We start from the raw sequence: 21,099 nt of genomic DNA on the forward strand, positions 1-21,099 counted from the left end.
CACCATGGTAAGACTGGTACAACGATCCAGGAGTTCACATTTGTTACTGGTTTGATGAAATTTAGTTAAGGAACACATCACCACATTGAGGTGTCTGCCCTGCTTTCTGACAGTCTTCCCTGAGGCATTCACGGTCATGAGCCACTGCAGACAGCATAACACTTCCCTTCCCACTGAAATCAAACTCAAGCAAGCAAAAGCGTATGAATGAAAATGATCATGATTTAAACTATGCATGTAATCACCCACCTTGTCTCTCTAATATCCTGGGACTGACATGGCTACAACTACACTGCATACAAAATGGAAGATATCGAATTTTACTGTCTGAAATGGAAACTCCATAACATGAAGAGAAAAGAAGCAAAACTTAACAGCAACGCCTACTTCCTGAGCCCATTCAAGAAACAAATCATCATCCCCAGAGGTCTCACCAGCTGTAACCCTCTGACCACCACATACAACTCCAACAACAGAAGTTGGTCCAATAAGAGATATTACTTCACCCACCTCATGATTTAAGTGGGAAGAGAACCTATTTTGTGCAAAGGAAAATGCCACAATTGTTTGATTATATCCAGTCACCAAATCAATAAATGGTCAGAGAGTAATTAAAAAAAATGGCCCTGCTTACATTTCACTTCTGCTTCAAGCTATGCTACTGGGAGTTGGGAGATTAATGTTTAGAAGTAGGCATATTCCAGTCTCGTGACTGGACAAAGCCATGACATCTGAATACTACCACTATTGCTAATTAAATATATTCAAATGTCTCCCTGGAAAGTTTCACAGAGTCCTACAACGTAGTACCCTATCTCAGAACCATCATCATCATCATGTTCCTATTACACCTCTGGTGTTTAGGGCAGTGACTAAGCTCCTCCACTCCTGTCTGTTTGTGGCAAGTCTTTCAATGGTTCCCCAACTATGCCCCAGGTTTTACAGCCTGGCTTCCACAGCTCTTTGCCACGTTATCTCAGAATGCCTAACTCAAATTGCAGCTCTTTTCCTTCCTCCTTTAATGCCAATCACTTGCTTTTCTGATTTCATAACAAGGGGATCATTCCGAAATCAAAATGAATCCTTTGCTTCTAGTATCTAATCACTTTCACTAATATAGAAAAACCTATCTCCCATGCCAACTGCACAAACACCATCTGCCATTGATTCCTTTTTCAAATATTCTAGTGCTCATTTCAGCTTTCAGCGTGGATATTTTTGGTTTTTACTGTTTTGCGGCATGAGACGTTAGCTGAAATATGGCATTGGGCTGCCACGGGGTCCACTCCCCACTAGGGGCACCTCCTCCTGGCTGCTCCTTCCTAGGCCAGGAACTCCTTCCACTGCTCGCTGCACTCCCTTTCTGTCTCTCCCGGGCCCGCTGACAGCAACTCTGGGCCCCAGGGCAGAACAGTCAATGGGCCCCCAAGCATGCACAATCCGTGCCCACATGGACGCAATTCCCTCTGATATTTGGGCAGTGCTGCACCTGTGCTGGCTGGAGCCCAGCGAGCTGATGGCTGTGCTGCTGGATGTGCTCTTCTGGCACAGCCAGGGCTTCCACATGCCCACCCAGTAGGGTTGCCATCTGTCTAATTGTGCAAACCCAAAAACACTTGCCCCACTCCTGCCCCGCCCCTTCCCTGAGACAACATGCTGACCCATCCTTTCTGTGAGGTCCCACCCCCTGCTCACTCTATTCCTGCTCCCTCTCCCACTCACTCTGCCACCCCCTCACTCACTTTCACCAGGCAGGGACAGGGGGTTGAAGTGCAGGAGGGGGTGCGGGCTCTGGGAGGCTGTTTGGGTGAGGGAGGGGGTGAGGGGTCAGGCTCTGGGAGGGGTTTTGGGTTGGGTGCAAGAAGGGGTGCAGGGTCAGACTCTGGGAGAGAGTTTGGGTTGGGTGCAGGGTCGGGCTCTCAGAGAGAGTTTGGGTGCGGGAGGGGGTAAGAGGTGTAGGCTCTGGGAGGGAGTTTGGGTGCGGGAGCGGGTGCAGGGTCGGGGAGGGAGTTTGGGTTGTGGTGCGGGATGGGGTGCAGGCTCTGGGAGGGAGTTTGGGTGCAGGAGGAGGTGCGGGACATGGGCTCTGGGAGGAGGAGCAAGGCCAAGCTCTGGGAGGGAGTTTGGATCTGGGAGCGGGTGCAGGCTCTAGGCTGGGGCAGGGGATTAGGGTGCAGGAGGGGTCATGTAGTCGGTTCTTACCTTGGGTGGCTGCTGAAAGTGACCGACACACCCCTCTGGCAGTGGCTCCTAGGCAGTTCCCAGCCAATGGAAGCTGCAGAGTCGGCCCTTGGGGCAGGGGCAATGCATGGAGACCCCATCTCCAGGGGTTGCAGGGACGAGCCGGCCACTTCTGGGAGCGGTGCAGAGTGAGGGTGGGCGGGAAGCCTTCCTTAGTCTCGCTGCACTGCTGATGGCAACCAGGGGCTCCTGGGTCCTTTTAATTTGCCTGTGCCCTGGGGCAAATGACCTCTTTGCCCCCTCTGTCAGCGGGGCTGGTCTCTGCGACTCCGAGTGCTCCTTCTTCATGACTTGGCCCTCCAAACAGGTTGCTATGGGTGTTTGCCCTTTCTGGAGTATCAAAGTCTTCGTTCCTACCAGCAGTCTTAGGCAGTCTTCCCATTTCCTGCCCATGGTGCCACTTCCCCAGTGGAAGGGCAGGGAAACCCAGGCCCACCCTATACTCTGGGTTCCAGCTCAGGGACCCTCTAGTTAGCTGCCAATGTCTATTCCATCCCAGACCTTACCACCTTGTCCCTGAGCCTTCCCTAACCTTGTGGCTCTCCCAGGGAAGTAGTCTGCAATCACTCCCTGGGAGAAGGGTTTGTGTTTTGGAGCTCCAGATACAAAGTAGCCTACAGTTACTCCCTGGGAAGAGGGAGGCAGGCAGGCAAATCCAGAGAGTAACTGTAGGCTGCCTGGTCTCTGTAGCCCCCAAACACACCTTCTTCTCTCAGGGAGTGACTGTAGACTACTTCCTTGCAGCCCCCCTCTGCTATCAGTTTACTGCCTTTACATACCCATCCCAGCTCATTCCTCCTCAGCTGGGCTCCTTCATTCAGTGAGGGGATTATTCAAGCCAGCTGATTCCCCTCAACTGTGAGCGGTCTGGTTAGTTGGCCCCCTTCTTAGCCTACATTAACCCTCTCAGGGCAAGTGTGGCGTGAACACCTTATCACAGACTAGTAAAGTCTCTTCACTATACACTGTACTTTCCCATTACTTCCTTATTAGCCACAGACCTCCATAAAAGATGGGCCTCCACTCTTTCTCTATGAGTACTCACTCTATGGGCTGTGTTTGTTAATTGTGATTAGTCTGATTATAGATTTTAAGGCAAGAATGGACCATTAGGATCATCTAAGTCTGACCTACTGAATAACACAGGCCATAGAATTTATTTCTCTTTGACTTAACCCTTGTGATATGGGTATCTCATGGGGCACAAAGCTTGAGTAAATGTACATTGCCTAAGAGAGTTCCCATGAGGGCAGAGGGAATTGAATCCTCCTCCGGCTTTTTTTTTTTTTTTTTTTTTTTTTGACGGCTTCTATATCCATTGTCCCTCTCCCATACAAGGAAAGCTTTGGTCAGTAGATCTGAGCAGTCTACATCCATACCACTGCCCATCTACCTGATATGGTGGAGCCCACTGAATTCCAATGGGCCAACCCTGCTGCTACCCAGGGGTGAGTCAGAACCTATGGGCCTAGGGCCTGCAGGGCTCAAGGCAGACACCGCTTCCTCCTCTGCATGGCTGCCATCACAGAGGAATGGAGAACCCTCGCAGGAAGTCCTGCCCTAAGGGGCATGAACAACAGCCCTCTGTGATTCCCTGATTGGCTGGCACTCCCCATAGAAACCAGGACGCCATTTATGGGAGTGGTCTGAGAAATGCAGACTTCCGGTGTCCTTCTGCTGTAATCCTTGCTTGCTGCCACTTGCCTTGATCCCAGACTCCCAGCTCTTGGCAAAGGCTTAGCTCCCAACCCAGATCTTGGTTTCCTGTTAAGGCCACTGCTGATCCCAGGGAAAGACCCTGGCCCAGACTGACCCTGATTCTGGCCACATGCTCTCTAGGTGGTAATGATCTCTGTCTTTGCAGCTTTCGACTTGGCCTGGCCCCGGATTGATTTCTGATCTTCAGCCCCACTACTGAGGGGTTCACTCTACACCCACAGGCTGCATATAGTCCTGTCCTTGCAGGTGTTTTCCAAGCCTACTTACCTCTACACAGTGGAGCCATGCCAATTCTGCAGCATTTTGGGCACTGTGTACCTGAGGAGATGGGAGTGCAGGTGGAGAGGGAGCATATTTGACCTCAAGTGTGTATTCCACAAGAAGCATCTATGTCCTACACAGATATGTATTAATAAGCATGTATTTGAAGCAGCCAGTCCCCCGGTAATTAGATGGTATGGCAAAGGAGTGGCCCAGATGGAAGCTTGGATGGTACGAGTATAAAAACAAAACCCGTGTCTTCACGCAGGGGTGGATAAGACTAGAGGAGAGGTCTGCCAAGTTGTTGTTATTATGCTTGCTTCAGTGGCCAAATTCCCATTTTTACAGCTAAAAAAGCTCTTTTTATCCTTGGTAGGGTCCTGGGTATATGATGGCCTCAGATTAATTTTGTTTATTAGTTGGCCTTTTAATTGATATGGTTTTACATGCAGTTCTCCACTGAAGCAGCGATCTCTTCTAAAGAGCACTATTCGTTTGAGTGAACATTTGGTATCTTGTAGCAATGGAGCTGATTTTTAAGTGTATATATATGGAAAATGAATACCACTCGATTGCCTACTAAATGACACCCTGTGGGAGAAAAACACTATTCTAAACAGAAAATTACTTGTTATGGACTAGGAACTGTGAGAAAATGCCTTTGTTCTTCACAATTCAATTGCCATTATGCTATGTTACCGTCAATGAACCAGTTTTCCTGCTGGTGTAGCTCCACTGACTTAACAGTTACAGATGAGTTAAGACAATATCTCGACCCTACAAGATTAAATTAGCAATAAAAGATGCATGCATGGCTCTGCCTCCTTTAGTGAATCCAGACATGATATGCAATTCTTTTGTACAAAATGCACAATACCATAACACTGCAGTATTTAACACAAAGCTTTGTACCACCTAGTAATACAAATAATACAAAGGAAGAAGAAACTCAGTGATCTGTCAGAAGAAATATTCAAATACTGATGTAGAAATTTGCATACATATGCCAGTCACTATTATAAGTAACACACTACACAAGTAATACTAGCAACATGAGTATCACATATATGACTTCATATGATATATCTACAGGTGACCTTAAATGAGAAACCCATGGATTACCACATCTATCTTCATAGATCCAGTAACCACTCCAAACACACCAAGAAATCTGTTATCTATTGCCAGACATTCAGATACAACAGAATTTGCTCTAGGGAGAATGTCTGGGATATACACATTAACACACTCAAAACTGCACCAAACAAAGACACTCCACCAGAGAAGTAGATTGCATTATGGAGCAGGCCACCCAAATACCCTAAGAGAGCCTGCTTCAGATACCCCTCAGACCGCACATCCCTAGTTGTCAACTACCACCCCACACTGGAACCCATATGGGGTATCAAACAATTACAACCCATACTTGATGAGCATCACATCCTGAAAAAAATCTTTTCTGAACCCCCACTTCTGGCCTTCAAACAACCTCCCAACCTCTCCAAGCTCATCACCAGAAGCAAACTCCTCACAGACAAGGACACACCAACTCAAAGTGACACCAGACCTGCCAGAACAACAGATGCAAAACCTGCAGACATATCTCCACTGCAGCCTTCAACTGCTTTCAACTACCTGAAGGGGGGTTCCAAAGAGAAAGGCGCTTGGCTGTTCTTAGTGGTGGCAGAAGACAGCATAAGGAGTAATGGTCTCAAGTTGCAATGGGGGAGGTTTAGGCTGGATATTAGGAAAAACTATTTCACTAGGATGGTGGTAAAGCACTGGAATAGGTTACTTAGGGAGGTAGTGGAAACTTTTCTCAGAGTGATTGCTGTATATCTGACCTCTCAGTCCTCATCTTCAAAGGAATTCTGTACAGCACTTTCAAAAGATGAACCTGAGAGTTTAAATTCATTATTGTGCTAGACACCACAAATCATGGACTGAATAGAGACACTGGATTTATGGCTTATTACAACAGTCTATAACCCACTAACTCCCCCATCACCCCCCTTTTTGTCCTGTGACTTCAGGTCTGTTAATGGGCCACTGTACCTTGAATGGTCCCTTACAATGTGTGCTGACTACTTATGCTAAACAATCTGTTCCACCTGGCATTTTGCTGTGACACTGGTGGTTCTTTTCCCAAACCTGAAGAGCTCTTCTGGCTTGAAAGCCTGTCTTTCTCACCAACAGACGTTGGCCCAGTAAAAGATATTACCTCACCTTGTCTCTCTTATACTAATACTGTACATCCATTATTCACAGTTGTTCAATGTATAGCTTGTGGACAAATTTAAGCCTGTTTTTTTTTGCTCACTTTGACTTTTCTAATAGGCCTCAATCCAATTCCCGCTGAAGTGAATTTGAATATTTCCATTCACTATTTGTCCTGTGTGGTGTGTGATTGTGCCCTTTCTGTGGGGATGTCATTATTTCTGCTCACTGAAATGTCTTAGACATGAATTAAAAATAGCGAATGAAGAATACTCTTGTTTATACATGAATACTCTTATTTACATGCAAACAGAGATATCTGTAAGAAGTACAGCTATTCTCTATCGTTAGTGTGAACAAAAACCCATTTGAACCAATGTTCAAGTCTGTCATACAGAAAGAATCATAAGCATGGTCAAACTGAGCACCACTTCAGCACTCATGAAAGTTCCTAAACACCTCTTAGCAGTATCCTGCCAGCACTGGTTGTGATAAAACCATAAGAGCAGGCACTTGCACAATTAAGGCAGAAATATACCATTATACATCTCAAACACTTACCCTAAAGTGGGAATCACCTTATCTTTCTCTGCTTTTCTCCCCTCATTGTGCCAAAGCCTTGGAGGGACATTCTTGCTTTATTCATGATTATTTTTCTTGATTAGCATCACAGAGCCTTGAAGTTATTTACAAGTGGGAATGCCTGCGATTTAAATACAGAAAAAACATAGCAAGGCTTTAATATCTCATATGCTATCTGAGTTAAAGCTGTTCTTGTGCTGTTGTATCCATCTCAACATTCAGTATTTTCATTGGCTCATTTTCATGGGTATTTTCTTTTCTCAGCAATGTATTCTGCACCATGCAGGGAACCAGTATTATAATAAGATGATAAAAATGCAGAAAACCAAAGGAGCCAAGGTGGTACCTCATATTATTGCGTTTCAAATGCTTGCACTCTTTTAATGTCAAAGTCTGCCTTCATCGACGGGAATGGAAACAGCATCTATGTAAATGAGAATAGACTCTGACCCAAGAATTCTGAGATGAGATTTTTCAAAAGTGCTCAGCATTTCCCTTCCTCTGCTACTATTGTAAATAGTAAAACTTTTAGTTTCACTATTGACTCTAAGGGAGTCAAGTTAGGTGAACACCGAGTGCTGTTGAAAATCTAATATCTAATAGCCTTTTCTGGACCCCAAAAGCCATGGCAATAGTGGTAGATGCTGTAATAAGAACAGGAAACACATGCAACACAATCTTTTGCTTTGAAGCTGTTTGTAATAAGCATAAGAAGTCACAGAAAAACCATCCCATCCCTCGTTACAACCTTCCTTTAGTCCTCCAAGGACAGGGTAAACACAACCCCCAATTATTTCAGTATTTGCAGTCTCTCATACAGTTTATTTTCTGGGCGGTGACTCACAAACCCAAGTTTGAATTTTACAGCCTCCAAAAAAGCATTCCAAACCAGTAAACAAATCTCTCTTTTCTTTTTGCATTCCTATAATGCCAAATACAGAAAGAAATAAAGAAATAAGCGGAATAGAATTTCTTTTTTCCAATCTGTCAGATATTTTCTACATATATGCCAAGATTTAGGCAGGAGAAATGTCATTGCCAACTTTAAAATATGCATACTCTATTACATCAATTGTGGTAGTGAACACCGAGGTTATCATGTAGTGCTCTGGGCCAGATGTAGCCTCTTGACTTGAAGAGTTCAACCCACTCCCACTGTGGTAATTGGAAAGACCCCAATCAACTTCACTGAGAGTTGGTCAGCCCGCATAAAAATAGGTGTAACACAGGAGTATATTCTCCCATATTCCTGAGTCACTCCTTTATAGCAGAGCAATAATGCTGATAGTGGGTGACATAGTTTGTGCCGAGTCTCTAAGGGTATGTCTACAGGATCGGTGGGCAAAGATCGATCCAGCGGGGATTGATTATCATGTCTAGTCAGGATGCAATAAATTGACCCCCAAGCCCTCTCCCGTTGACTTCTGTACTCCAGTGGTGCAAGAGCTGCAAGCAGAGTTGACGGGGGAGTGACAGCGGTCGACTCACCGCGGTGAAGACACCATGGTAAGTCGATCTAAGTAGGTTGACTTCAGCTACATTATTCACATAGCTGAAGTTGCATAACTTAGCTCAATCTCCTACCATCCACTCTCCATTGTGACCAGGCCTCTGACCAGCAGCATAGAACTCACAGCCCCAGGGGAGGAGAGGATAAGCTTCTTTTAAGCCACATTTGTGCCCTCCTGATCCTGGGTTGCTCCAGGGCCCAGAGAGGCGACTGGTATAATTTAGACAGCCTCAGGGACCTCCCAAAGTTACAGCAATGTCCTCAGACTTCCTTATGAGCATCATAGTTGCTTGGAATCACCACAGGGCTGCAGTATGCAGCCATGTCCCCAGCACATCCCTCTGCCCCCAGCACACACCCCTATGCCAGGGTTTGCAAGGAGGGTCCTTATAGATTCATAGACTCTAGGACTGGAAGGGACCTCGAGAGGTCATCGAGTCCAGTCCCCTGCCCTCATGGCAGGACCAAATACTGTCTAGACCATCCCTGATAGGCATTTATTTAACCTACTCTTAAATATCTCCAGAGATGGAGATTCTACAACCTCCCTAGGCAATTTATTCCAGTGTTTAACCACCCTGATAGTAAGGAATTTTTTCCTAATGTCCAACCTCAAAGCAGTCTTGTGCGGTTCTTGCACTGGAGGAATTCTCCCCAAGCCAGAGATGGGGGAGGATCCCTTTACACTGCTCTAGTCCTTTCCTGTAGTGTAAAGGGGGCTCAAACTTACTGACGCAGGTGTAAGAACCTCTATAACATGGGCAAATACTGCATTTCCCCCTGGTTTTGTTCTTGGAAATGGCTGAACTGTTTTTGGTGAACATTTCCAAAAACAAAACACAAATTCAGCCTGAGGCACAAATGCAGTATTGGACATTTCAGACCAAACAGTTAAAGTTTGTCAGCATTATAAACAACTGAAAACAAGGTCTTACAATGGGAAGTGTCAGGCAAACTTAACTGGAGGTGGGTCTAGCAGCTCTGCCTATATTACTCAACTGATTCTATCCAACTAGAAATGGTATAAATTGTTCTATGCAATCCTACTCTTTGTTACACCAGGGTGAATCTGTTATAACTTTTGGATTTACACTGGTGCAACTAAGAGCAGAATATGACTGTTACCGAATATAAATATTAGGAGAGATTCTCACTCCATCTCCAGACCTTTATACTGTATAAAAGGGCCAGAGTGGTATTTCAGGAGTCAAGTCGGTGAGGCAGAAGCAGAGGAGGGGGGACAAGATCTGATGTGGGCTAGTTGATAGGAGCAAAGTGAAAGAGGACAGGAATTGGGAGCTTTCATAAGAGCCGAGGCCTAAGGCAGCAGGGGTCTGGCGATGGAAGTTGGATAGGAGGGGATAGGGATTGAAAAAAGTTGAAGTCAGAGAAGCAGAACAGTTTTGACCACTAGAAACACTCTGAAGAATCTGGAACTGAATCCAGGACTTCCGGGAATCTGCATTCCTCTGCTGTCAGCAAATTGCTGCGAAATCTACAGGCAAAGTGTGTGTCTCAGCCCTCTACAGTGGGTGATCCAAATAGAGGATAAAAGCCTACTACTGCTACTAGTTACTCAAGGGTAAAGGACTGTGCTGTGGATCTAAAGAGCCAAACTCTGCTGATGACAATATGGGTCTGTATGATAAGAATTAAAATTAGGAAATTACATCAAAAATTACAGTAAAAGAATGTCAAGGCTGCAAAGTCAAGCACTTAGAAGTTGGGATATACCTGAATTAAGGTTGCCTGTGCAACTTAATTCAGCTCCCGTATGCTTATGCATAATGTCACAGTCTTTTATTACATAGTTACATACTAATTTTTTCCTCGCGTTCCCTGCCTCACTTAGTACGTAGGACAGACAATGCTCTAGGGATGGATCAGGGCTGTGGAGGAAATGAGGCTGTTGCTCCTGCCTTGTTTCTTGCAGAAGCTGTAAGGGGTGTGGTAAATGAAGCAGGGGACTGCAGGAATAGAAAGGATACTTTCATGGATGAGGAATATGATTGCCTCCTTGGACAACTGGGTTCTACTCCTGCCTTTGCCACAGACTTCCTTAAATGCTGAGTTTAACCACTCCAGCCAAAAGCTTCTGCCATGTTGATCACTAATTGTTTGTGTATCACACAGGAGCTGAATAAAGGTTGCTTCGGCAACTTTCCTAACTTCTGAGTGCTTGACTTTGCCCTTTTAATGGTTTTTTACAATTGTTTTTGGATGTAAGAGAAATTTATGTTTACATTCTTCATATTTACACCAGTGTGAATCTGTGTAAGCAGACCCTTTACCCAGCAAGATACGAAGTCTCCCCAGTTGATTTCAGTGAGAGTTGATGGCACTCAGCAAGTCAGAGGATTAGGCTTGTAGGAGGCAAAGGCCAATATTTTCAAAATTGGGTTCCTAAAGCTAGGTTCCTAATTCTATAATTAGTCCCTTAATAAGTGACCTAATATTCATAAATGCGGAACACCCAGCAGCTCTGATTGGAGTCAATGGGAGCAGCTAGTGCTTATCACCTCTGAAAATCAGGCTAATCTAATAGATACCTAACTATGGATTTAGGAGCCTAAACTAGTCTCCCGTTTTTGCAGAACTTGGCTAATTCCATTATATGTAATAATGGTGCAGTGTGATATCAAAGTTTTATCACAATGAGTTTTGCATTGGTACCTTTTAAAGACATAAATGAGTTATGCAGGTCTTCCAAAGCCAAGGAGATTAGGGTGAAATTCCACATTTGGGGGAAAGAAGGAAACATTTCTTATACAGTTTTGTTTTGTTTTTTAATGGCAGTTGTTTGAAACTGCTCAATAGTTTGGAATGTTGGAAGTCGTCCTGGAGGAGATGGATTATTGGGCAGGGGCAGGTGAGGCACTCAAAGAAGCTTGATAAATTGAAGAAGCATGTAATGAATTTAACTTACCACATAGTTCTGCAAGTTAACAGAGAACAACCACCACCACATATGTAGAGGACATAGAACGCAGACAATTGGAGTTACAAATTTGATCAGAAAAAGATCAGGAAATGGAAAAGCTTGGGTATCAAGAACATTAACTCAGCTGCTTTGCACACAGCATATTTCAGTGTGCATATTTTGCACTCTAGCAGTACAATCAAAAGCACAACATGTGCATTGTGGCAGCATTAGTTAGTACTGAAAACATAATTAATGCAGTTCCTGATTTCTTTTGAAATTTGCAGTCGCAAAGACATACTAGCTGTGCAATATAAGGTTACAGTTGTCTGCTGAGCAAACCAAAGGTTTTAAATTGTACCACTTTATAGATTTACAAACTCATAGTGACACTAAAGGGTTGCCTAACACAACACAATACTGTGAAGTCGAAACATCCACAGTGCTGCAAGCCAGTGCAAAACAGAAAACCGTATAGAAACTGCTGACTGTATATATTCAAATATGTGACAGTTATTCTTGTATAACTACCTATATTCTTCCCACAAAAAATTAACATGCAACTGCTGATTGAGAAGTATAGACATCATGCTTCATATGTCATAAGTTCAACTCTTCTTGAGTAATTGGTTCACAATCTTCCTCACTCCCCCTTATTTTTTTAAAACAGGAACAGTACATTTTCTCCTGCTCATATAACTCACAAATGGCTCTGCAGATTTTCCCCAAAAATTCACCTTTAGCTGAAACTGAAAGTTCTGGCTCTAAAGAAAAAAGCTTTGAAAAAGTTATGAGTAAGGAAAAGCATATGGGTATAATGGAAGCTAAGTTGCCAGCATTCTCTAGCCATCAAAAGCTAATGCTCATCCATATTTACCGTGCAGTGGACGAGCTGGTGTAAGCATTTCAGGGTAGTGCTGTGAGTCAATTTCCCAGTGCTTATGCTCACAAAACACGACTGTCCACCATGATTGCATGGGGCAGGTTTAAGGATTTTGGATTAGTGAGGTGATTCTTTGCAATACTCCCCAAACCTAAAAAGAGTTTACCTTACATAAAACATGTGCATGAGTTTGTGCGTAAGCTGAATAAAAGCTGAATAAAAAACAACACAAAATACCTTTCCTGTGCCATGTAAGACTTATAATGGAATCCTAGTTGCAACTGCAATATTCACTTACAGAAATTGAAGGATGCTTTGGGACACAGCAACTGACAACTCCAACACACAGAATCAGGACTCCAAACCAAGACAACAACATAATATCAAAACAAGACAACAGCTTAACACTAAGCAAAGATATAGCTTAACCTATTGGTGGAGGTGCTGACTGCACTGATCATTACACAAACTTAACTGCGTGGCTCCAGACTCCGTGTACTTTTAATGACCTGCAGCTCAGAAACAGCTTGAAGAATTTTCTTCATTCTTCCCAGAGAAAAAAATTGAGATCCATTCTGTAAAAATATGTACTTCTTCTAAACACACAACACAATTCTTAGATAAAGTACACAAACTGCAAGCAGGAAAACTATGGCCTCTTAGGGCTTCACTAACTGTGAAATATAGAAGAATATTCATGTCCCAGCCACTGGGGGCAAACACACCCATGCACTGTAATTATACCCAAAATGTTAAATTGGCTGAAGTAATAACAAACCTGAGGAAGGCAAATAAATATTACACACAAATCAAAGTTTCATAGGTTAATTTTTAACCACTTCTAACTTGAAAACAGTTTGAATAATTTTCTTCAGACTTTGCTGGAAAATTCTCTTGAGCCATCAGGGTAGCTGTCTCTCTGTTCTAACTACTTAATGACTCCCAATGTCATCCCAACAGGGCTAGTAGCTTGTAAAGCCATCAGTTCAAGTGAAAGCATTGCATGTCCAAGAAGCTGAGCTGAGACCTCTGGATTAAGAGCTAGAGGGATAGGAGTAGTGATTGGTTCAAATGAGCAGGACTTGAAACGGGTAGATAGGCCCTCAGTGCCCTTACATAGAAATGGGTTCTGTCTAAATCAGTGATTCCCAAACTTTAACAACCCGTAAACCCCTATCACAAAAATATCAAATCTCACGAACCCTCTCCTAAAAATGAATATTTCCAGAGATTTTCTCCCTTACTGAGCATAAATTATAGAAGCAGCGATCTTGGAAATAATTTGGTTTTTTTATGACATGCTTATTACACACTATTTATTATTATTTATCATTATTATTATTATCATTATGTTTTGAAAAGAAGCAACACTCTTCCACAATTTCATTTCTGTAGTTCATATCAATACCAGATGTGAAACAGCATGAAAGTATTTAAGAAACCAACTCACATAAAGAGTCCCTCCCGCAAGTATTCAGGTCTTGAGCAGTCCAGGCAAACACCACACAACTACAACAAAGTTTAAACTTGTTCTGCCAGGAAGTCATGGCCACAGGGCCCTGGCTGCCAGCCCCCATGCTGGGTCCCTCTGGATGGCTCTTTCTGCCGTTACAGAATTTTTTTCTGAGAACCCCATGATAAATTTTATGAATCCCAGTTTGGGAACCACTGGTCTAGATCAGTGGTTCTCAACCAGGTGTTCAGGGGCCAAAGGAGGCCGCGAGCAGGTTTCAGGGGGCCCCCCAAGCAGGGCCAGCATTGAAATTGCTGGGGCCCAGTGAAGAAAGGTGAAGCACCACTGCATGAGGCTGAAGCCCAGAACCCCAAGCCTTGTCACTTGGGGCTGAAGCAGAAGCCTGAGCAACTTCATTGGCCCCCTCCTGTGGCACGGGGCCCTGGGCAGTTGCCCTGCTTGCTACCCCCCACTGCTGGGCTTTTATATGCAGAAAATCAGTTGTTGTGGCACAAGGGGGCCATGGAGTTGTCATAGGAAGTTGTGGGGGTGGGGCTCAGAAAGAAAAAAGTTGAGAATGATGAAGAAGAATCAAGTAGGAAGAAGAGGCAGAAGCACGCGTGACCAAAAAGAGAAGAACAGTCACAGTCACGCCACTGATATCAGACATGGAGACAATGATAACTTTGTGAGGATCCCAGCTAGAGCCTCTTGCCTTTAGGAATGCTTGAGAAACAAGGGCTGTACAAAAGACGAAAGGGATACAGAGCAACAGAGAGAGATTTCTCCCTCAGGAGTTAGGTAGTTTCTCTCATTGCTCTTTTGTATGTGCATGTGTGGCAGAGAGGGAGAGAGGAAGGAAGCTCCCCTTTTTCTGCCCTTCGCTGTTTTCTCCTCTCCCTCATTCTTTCAGATCTGTGTTGTGAAAAAGAAGTACAACTCTTGCCATTACTTTGGCGTTAATGAGCGGAGAGAGAGTGTGCACAGTCTGAGTATGTGAAGAAGGAGGTATAATAGGCTTCATTATATGCTGCTCTCTGAGGCTTTTCATTAACACACCAGACTACTCTTCAGATAGGGCCTTGAAAGAGTACTCTGCTAATTTCTCTTAATGAGTATTGTCCCCTTTCACCTCAGTCATACACTTTATTGCCAGAAAGATATTATACACTGTTTATCAGTAGGGCTGGTCAAAAACATTTCCATCAACACTTTTTTCCCCCCTTTGTTTGTTTTGGAGGGAAAATGGCTTTTCAACAAAATTGAAATTTTCGCAAGAAAAATTTCCATTTTCACCTGACAATTTTTTTTTAAAATCAAATATCCCCCCAAACTTATTTTTTTTGAAGATTTTAAAGATCTCACCACAACTGAAAAATGTAGATTAAAACAAAACAAGCATTTATTTTTGTCTGATTTTTTTTTTTTTTTGCCAGGGGTGGGTGGAAACATTTTATGACTAGCTGCAGTTCACGGCTAGGCTTCACGAATTTATGATATACACAAACTGGCAGATACAATCTTCATTCTGCTCACCAACTCAGGAAAGAGTGACCATGATGGAAGACTGTAAGGTGATGTGGCTCACAGAATCAATCCTCAACCAGGGGACACAAACAGGTGCCAGGGAGTCAATATACAGAAACAAGTGACATGGAGAGTACAATGTAGAGAAGGTTGAAAACCACTAGGGTACAGTACCAACACAATGATGATGGTGTGCTACTCTGCTCATTCTTTTATCATGGCCAGATACTGCCATTTCTCTGCTTTCGTAGCTTGCTTGAGAGAAAACTGACTTTTTATAAAACCAGACAAGACTGAAATGATGCTGATCAGCAGGCAAAAGCGTCCAGAGACATGAAGATGCTGGGGTTGTACCTTCATTGTTCATTGGAGGTGTAATCACTTACTTTGGCTAAATGGGTGACAGTTTGGGGGCTATATCAGGTCCACTGCTCCTCAGTAATAGCAGCAACTCATTTGCAGCACCTTTTCCCATCTGTGCCTGTCCACTGATTGGAGGATTCACCACAGTAATCCAGGCCCTTGTGACATCCGGGCTGAATTATAGAGATGCACTCTACTTGGGTCTATCCTGAAATGCATCTGGCAGTAGGAAAGATTGCTATAACCTGCCTCCTGATTAGAGTAATCTGTTAACAATATATAGATCACTGCACTGGTCATCCCCCATTTCTGGGTGCAATTCAAGGCATTAATTACTCTCTATAAATCTCTTAGCCTGGAACTTGATGACCTCAGAAATCACTTCTGTCATCTTCTTTCACAGAAGCTGAAATCTGTTGGGATATTTCGCTCCAGTGGCCAGCGAATGGAGTTGCATCCTCCAGGCTTAGTGGCAGGGCATTCTCAATGCAGGATCTCATAGCGCTGGTCAGAACATTTTTGACTAAACATACTTGCATCTAAATATGCTGTTTGGCTGAAGCCAAAACATTTTTGCGGAGACATATCAACTTCCACAAAGTTTTTGACAGTAAGATTTCTGCATCCAGGTGTTAAGCCAACAGACCGTCAGCGGGTCTGGGTCAAACCTGGGACTTCTGGAGCTTAATGTATAAGTCTTTATTGCACGAGCTAAAAGCCATACAGCCCTTAGCTAAGGCTGTAGCAGACTCATTAATCTCTAAGTTGTCTCTGTACCACTAGAGGGCACAGAGCACCACACTCAGGAGGTGCATGGGTTACACAGGCTTCTCTGCTCACCTCCGATCACAGAGAGACACATGACCTTGGGTGATCAAAGAAGGCCATTTCACAAAAATGTTTTAAAGATTTTGTTTTCATTCCAATACTTTTACTTACATTTACAAGTACAGTGTCAGTTATAATTATTCTAATATAACTATAGTGGAATAATTATTCCAGGATAGCTATACTAAGAAATTTCCTCATGTAGACAAGCCTAGAGTTTGGCAAACTTTGAGGTGTTAACATGAGGTCTAACTACCCAGTGAAGCCTTCAATTGAACAACATTTTAATATCATGGCAGATAAAAATATATTGAAAAATATATGTGCTCTTCACGTTTTCTGAATTCTTGTTCTAGCTGCCAAGGTGATAGGAACTCAAAAAATTGATGAAATGATTAAACGTACAGTGGAACAGTTCCAACATGCCAACTGTTATAGAGCCTTCCATTAACAGAGGAATTATACTATCCGCTGGAGATCTTCCACATTTCCAATCCTGCAATAAAATATATTGAAAAGAAAAAGAAATACTATGTTAAAGATCTGAACCTAAAGGCTATAAAGTTCAAACTGTTATTGACAGTCCATACCAAGACCTCAGTGCCTGAACAAAATAATCAGATTCAGCTTAATAGATAATATTGTTTAGTGGCAAAAGACCACCTTGGCTTACCCTTGAGATCTTGCATGACCTACAAAATAAAAAGGCGTCATATAAAAAATGGAAACTAGGTCAGATCACGAAGGATGAATATAGGCAAATAACACAGGAATGCAGAGGCAAGATTAGAAAAGCAAAGGCACAAAATGAACTCAAACTAGCTATGGGAATAAAGGGAAACAAGAAGACTTTTTATCAATACATTAGAAGCAAGAGGAAGACCAAGGACAGGGTAGGCCCACTGCTCAATGAGGAGGGGGTAACAGTAACGGGAGACTTGGAAATGGCAGAGATGCTTAATGACTTCTTTGTGTCGGTCTTCACTGAGAAGTCTGAAGGAATGTCTAGTATAGTGAATGCTTATGGGAAGAGGGTAGATTTAGAAGAGAAAATAAGGAAAGAGCAAGTTAAAAATCACTTAGAAAAGTTAGATGCCTGCAAGTCACCAGGGCCTGATGAAATGCATCCTAGAATACTCAAGGAGTTAATAGAGGAGGTATCTGAGCCTCTAGCTATTATCTTTGGGAAATCATGGGAGACAGGGGAGATTCCAGAAGACTGGAAGGGGGCAAATATAGTGCCCATCTATAAAAAGGGAAATAAAAACAACCCAGGAAACTACAGACCAGTTAGTTTAACTTCTGTGCCAGGGAAGATAATGGAGCAGGTAATCAAAGAAATCATCTGCAAACACTTGGAAGGTGGTAAGGTGATAGGGAATAGCCAGCATGGATTTGTAAAGAACAAATCGTGTCAAACTAATCTGATAACATTCTTTGATAGGATAACGAGCCTTGTGGATAAGGGAGAAGCGGTGGATGTGATATATCTAGACTTCAGTAAGGCATTTGATACAGTCTCGCATGATATTCTTATAGATAAGCTAGGAAAGTACAATTTAGATGGGGCTACTATAAGGTGGGTGCATAACTGGCTGGATAACCGTACTCAGAGAGTAGTTGTTAATGGCTCCCAATCCTGCTGGAAAGGTATAACAAGTGGGGTTCCGCAGGGTTCTGTTTTGGGACCGGTTCTGTTCAATATCTTCATCAATGATTTAGATGTTGGCATAGAAAGTACGCTTATTAAGTTTGCGGACGATACCAAACTGGGAGGGATTGCAACTGCTTTGGAGGACAGGGTCAAAATTCAAAATGATCTGGACAAGTTGGAGAAATGGTCTGAGGTAAACAGGATGAAGTTCAATAAAGATAAATGCAAAGTGCTCCACTTAGGAAGGAACAATCAGTTTCACACATACAGAATGGGAAGAGACTGTCTAGGAAGGAGTATGGCAGAAAGAGATCTAGGGGTCGTAGTGGACCACAAGCTTAATATGAGTCAACAGTGTGATACTGTTGCAAAAAAAGCAAACGTGATTCTGGGATGCATTAACAGGTGTGTTGTAAACAAGACACGAGAAGTCATTCTTCCGCTCTACTCTGCGCTGGTTAGGCCTCAACTGGAGTATTGTGTCCAGTTCTGGGCACTGCATTTCAAGAAAGATGTGGAGAAATTGGAGAGGGTCCAGAGAAGAGCAACAAGAATGATTAAAGGTCTTGAGAACATGACCTATGAAGGAAGGCTGAAGGAATTGGGTTTGTTTAGTTTGGAAAAGAGAAGACTGAGAGGGGACATGATAGCAGTTTTCAGGTATCTAAAAGGGTGTCATCAGGAGGAGGGAGAAAACTTGTTCACCTTAGCCTCCAATGATAGAACAAGAAGCAATGGGCTTAAACTGCAGCAAGGGAGATTTAGGTTGGACATTAGGAAAAAGTTCCTAACTGTCAGGGTAGTTAAACACTGGAATAGATTGCCTAGGGAAGTTGTGGAATCTCCATCTCTGGAGATATTTAAGAGTAGGTTAGATAAATGTCTATCAGGGATGGTCTAGACAATATTTGGTCCTGCATGATGGCAGGGGACTGGACTCGATGACCTCTCGAGGTCCCTTCCAGTCCTAGAGTCTATGAGTCTATGAGTTATTCAATACAAAAGTGTAAATATTTCAGTTAAAAGCTCGGAGAGTCTAACTAGTTACACAGCAGGCTCCCATTTAATAGGAGATATAAGTTAAAGGCAGCAGCTACTGTATTGATTTTAAGTTTTTGGAAAACCTGCTCTTGGCTGCAAGTTCTGCCCTCACTGAAACCTGTGCAGCTTGTTGGCCCACTGTTATTTGAAAAGACGTTCTACTCATGTAAGTTTCACTGTGCAGAATTGTCCATAGAAGGCTCTGGGGGACTCATTCTTGTCTCACACTGGCGAGAATCAAGAGCAATTCTATTGAAGCCAATGGAGTTTCAACTGAGGGAAACTGTTTTAAGTGGGATCAAAATCAGGAACTCAGTTTTACAAGCTAAAGTAGATAAGAGCTTGCCTACGAGACAATTTCATGCCAAGTTTTTGGCTCTTTGCTTTATCTTCAAAGGCTACTATATACTTTCATATATGAGAGATGCTCATTTCAGTGCCTGATCCAAATCCCCTTGAAATCAATGGAAAGATTCCCATTGACTTCAGTGGGCTTTGGATCAGGTCCTAGAAGAAACTCTCATGTTATGAGAGGTTTCCCTTCTTCCCATGTGTCAAGGTCTTATTCCCACTTTGAACTTTAGCATCCAAAAAATGGGGACCTGAATGTACCCTTCTAAGCTTAATTCCTAGCTTAGATCTGATAGCGCTGCCACCAACCAAATATATAGTGTTTTGGTACACTTCCTGTCCCCCAAAACCTTCCCTGGGGGACCCAAGACGCAAACCTCTTGGGTCTTAAAACAGAGAGAAATAAACCATTTCCGCTCCTTCCCCCTCCCTCTCAGGATAACCCAGGGAGGGGAAGTCTGGGAGATACACTGATCCAAACTCCTTGGATCCTAAAATAGAGAGGAATTAACCACCTCCCCCATCTCCTTCCCCCCCCCCCCAATCCCTGGTGAGTTCAGACCCAATCCCCTTGGGTTTTAAACAAGGGGAAAAAAATCAATCAGGTACTTAAAAAGAAAGCTTTTAATTAAAGAAAGAAAAAGTAAAAGTTATTTCTGTAAAACCAAGATGGAAAATGTTTACAGGGTCTTCAGCTTACATAGACTAGAGGGACTCCCTTCCCCCTGGCCTAAGTTACAAGTTACAGCAAACAGAGGTAAAATATCCTTCCAGCAAAATACACATTTGCAAATAAAAAAAACAAACAAACAAAAGACTACTCCGCCTTCTAGCTAGTACTTACTATTTTGAAAGTGAAAGACTGTTTCAGAAAGATTGGAGAAAGCTGGTTGCATGTCTGGTCCCTCTTAGCCCCAAGAGAGAACAAAGAACAAAAAAGAACAGCACAAACAAAGACTTCCCTCCACCAAGATTTGAAAGTATCTTGTCCCCCGATTGGTCCTTTGGTCAGGTGTCAGCCAGGTTCACTGAGCTTGTTAACCCTTTACAGGTAAAAGAGACATTAACCCTTAACTATCTGTTTAAGACACCATGTTTTAACAACATTGCACCTTGGAAATGCTGTAGGGACCATATTCTGCATTCCTTATGCATCGATTTCAGTGGGGATTTTGGGCATGCAGGGACATGCTGTGTCAGGCAAGGAGAGGAACTGAGTGGAGCAGTTCTTATCTAAGAATGTGGGAGAGGGCTGCAGAGACCAAAGACCTCCATTTTGGAAGCCAGAGCCCTGGACTGCAAGGGGAGATCAGATAAGGGCAAGCTGCAGCTTATGCCTCAGTGGTGTTCCAGCATGTTAAAATAACAATAATTTAAAAATGTGAAATACAAGATTGCATTGCTTTAATGCAAAGAGCAACGCAGGAACTTCTCCCCCGGAAGCTTATTCTGTTGAAATGACCATAACATATGCAGAGAGAAAGCAGCGTTCTGTTTTGTCCTTCACTACTGCCTTATTGTAGATCACTGAAATTTTACAGCACTGATC

This window comes from Gopherus flavomarginatus, chromosome 3 (assembly GCF_025201925.1).
Source record: "Gopherus flavomarginatus isolate rGopFla2 chromosome 3, rGopFla2.mat.asm, whole genome shotgun sequence".
Lineage (NCBI taxonomy): Eukaryota > Metazoa > Chordata > Testudines > Testudinidae > Gopherus > Gopherus flavomarginatus.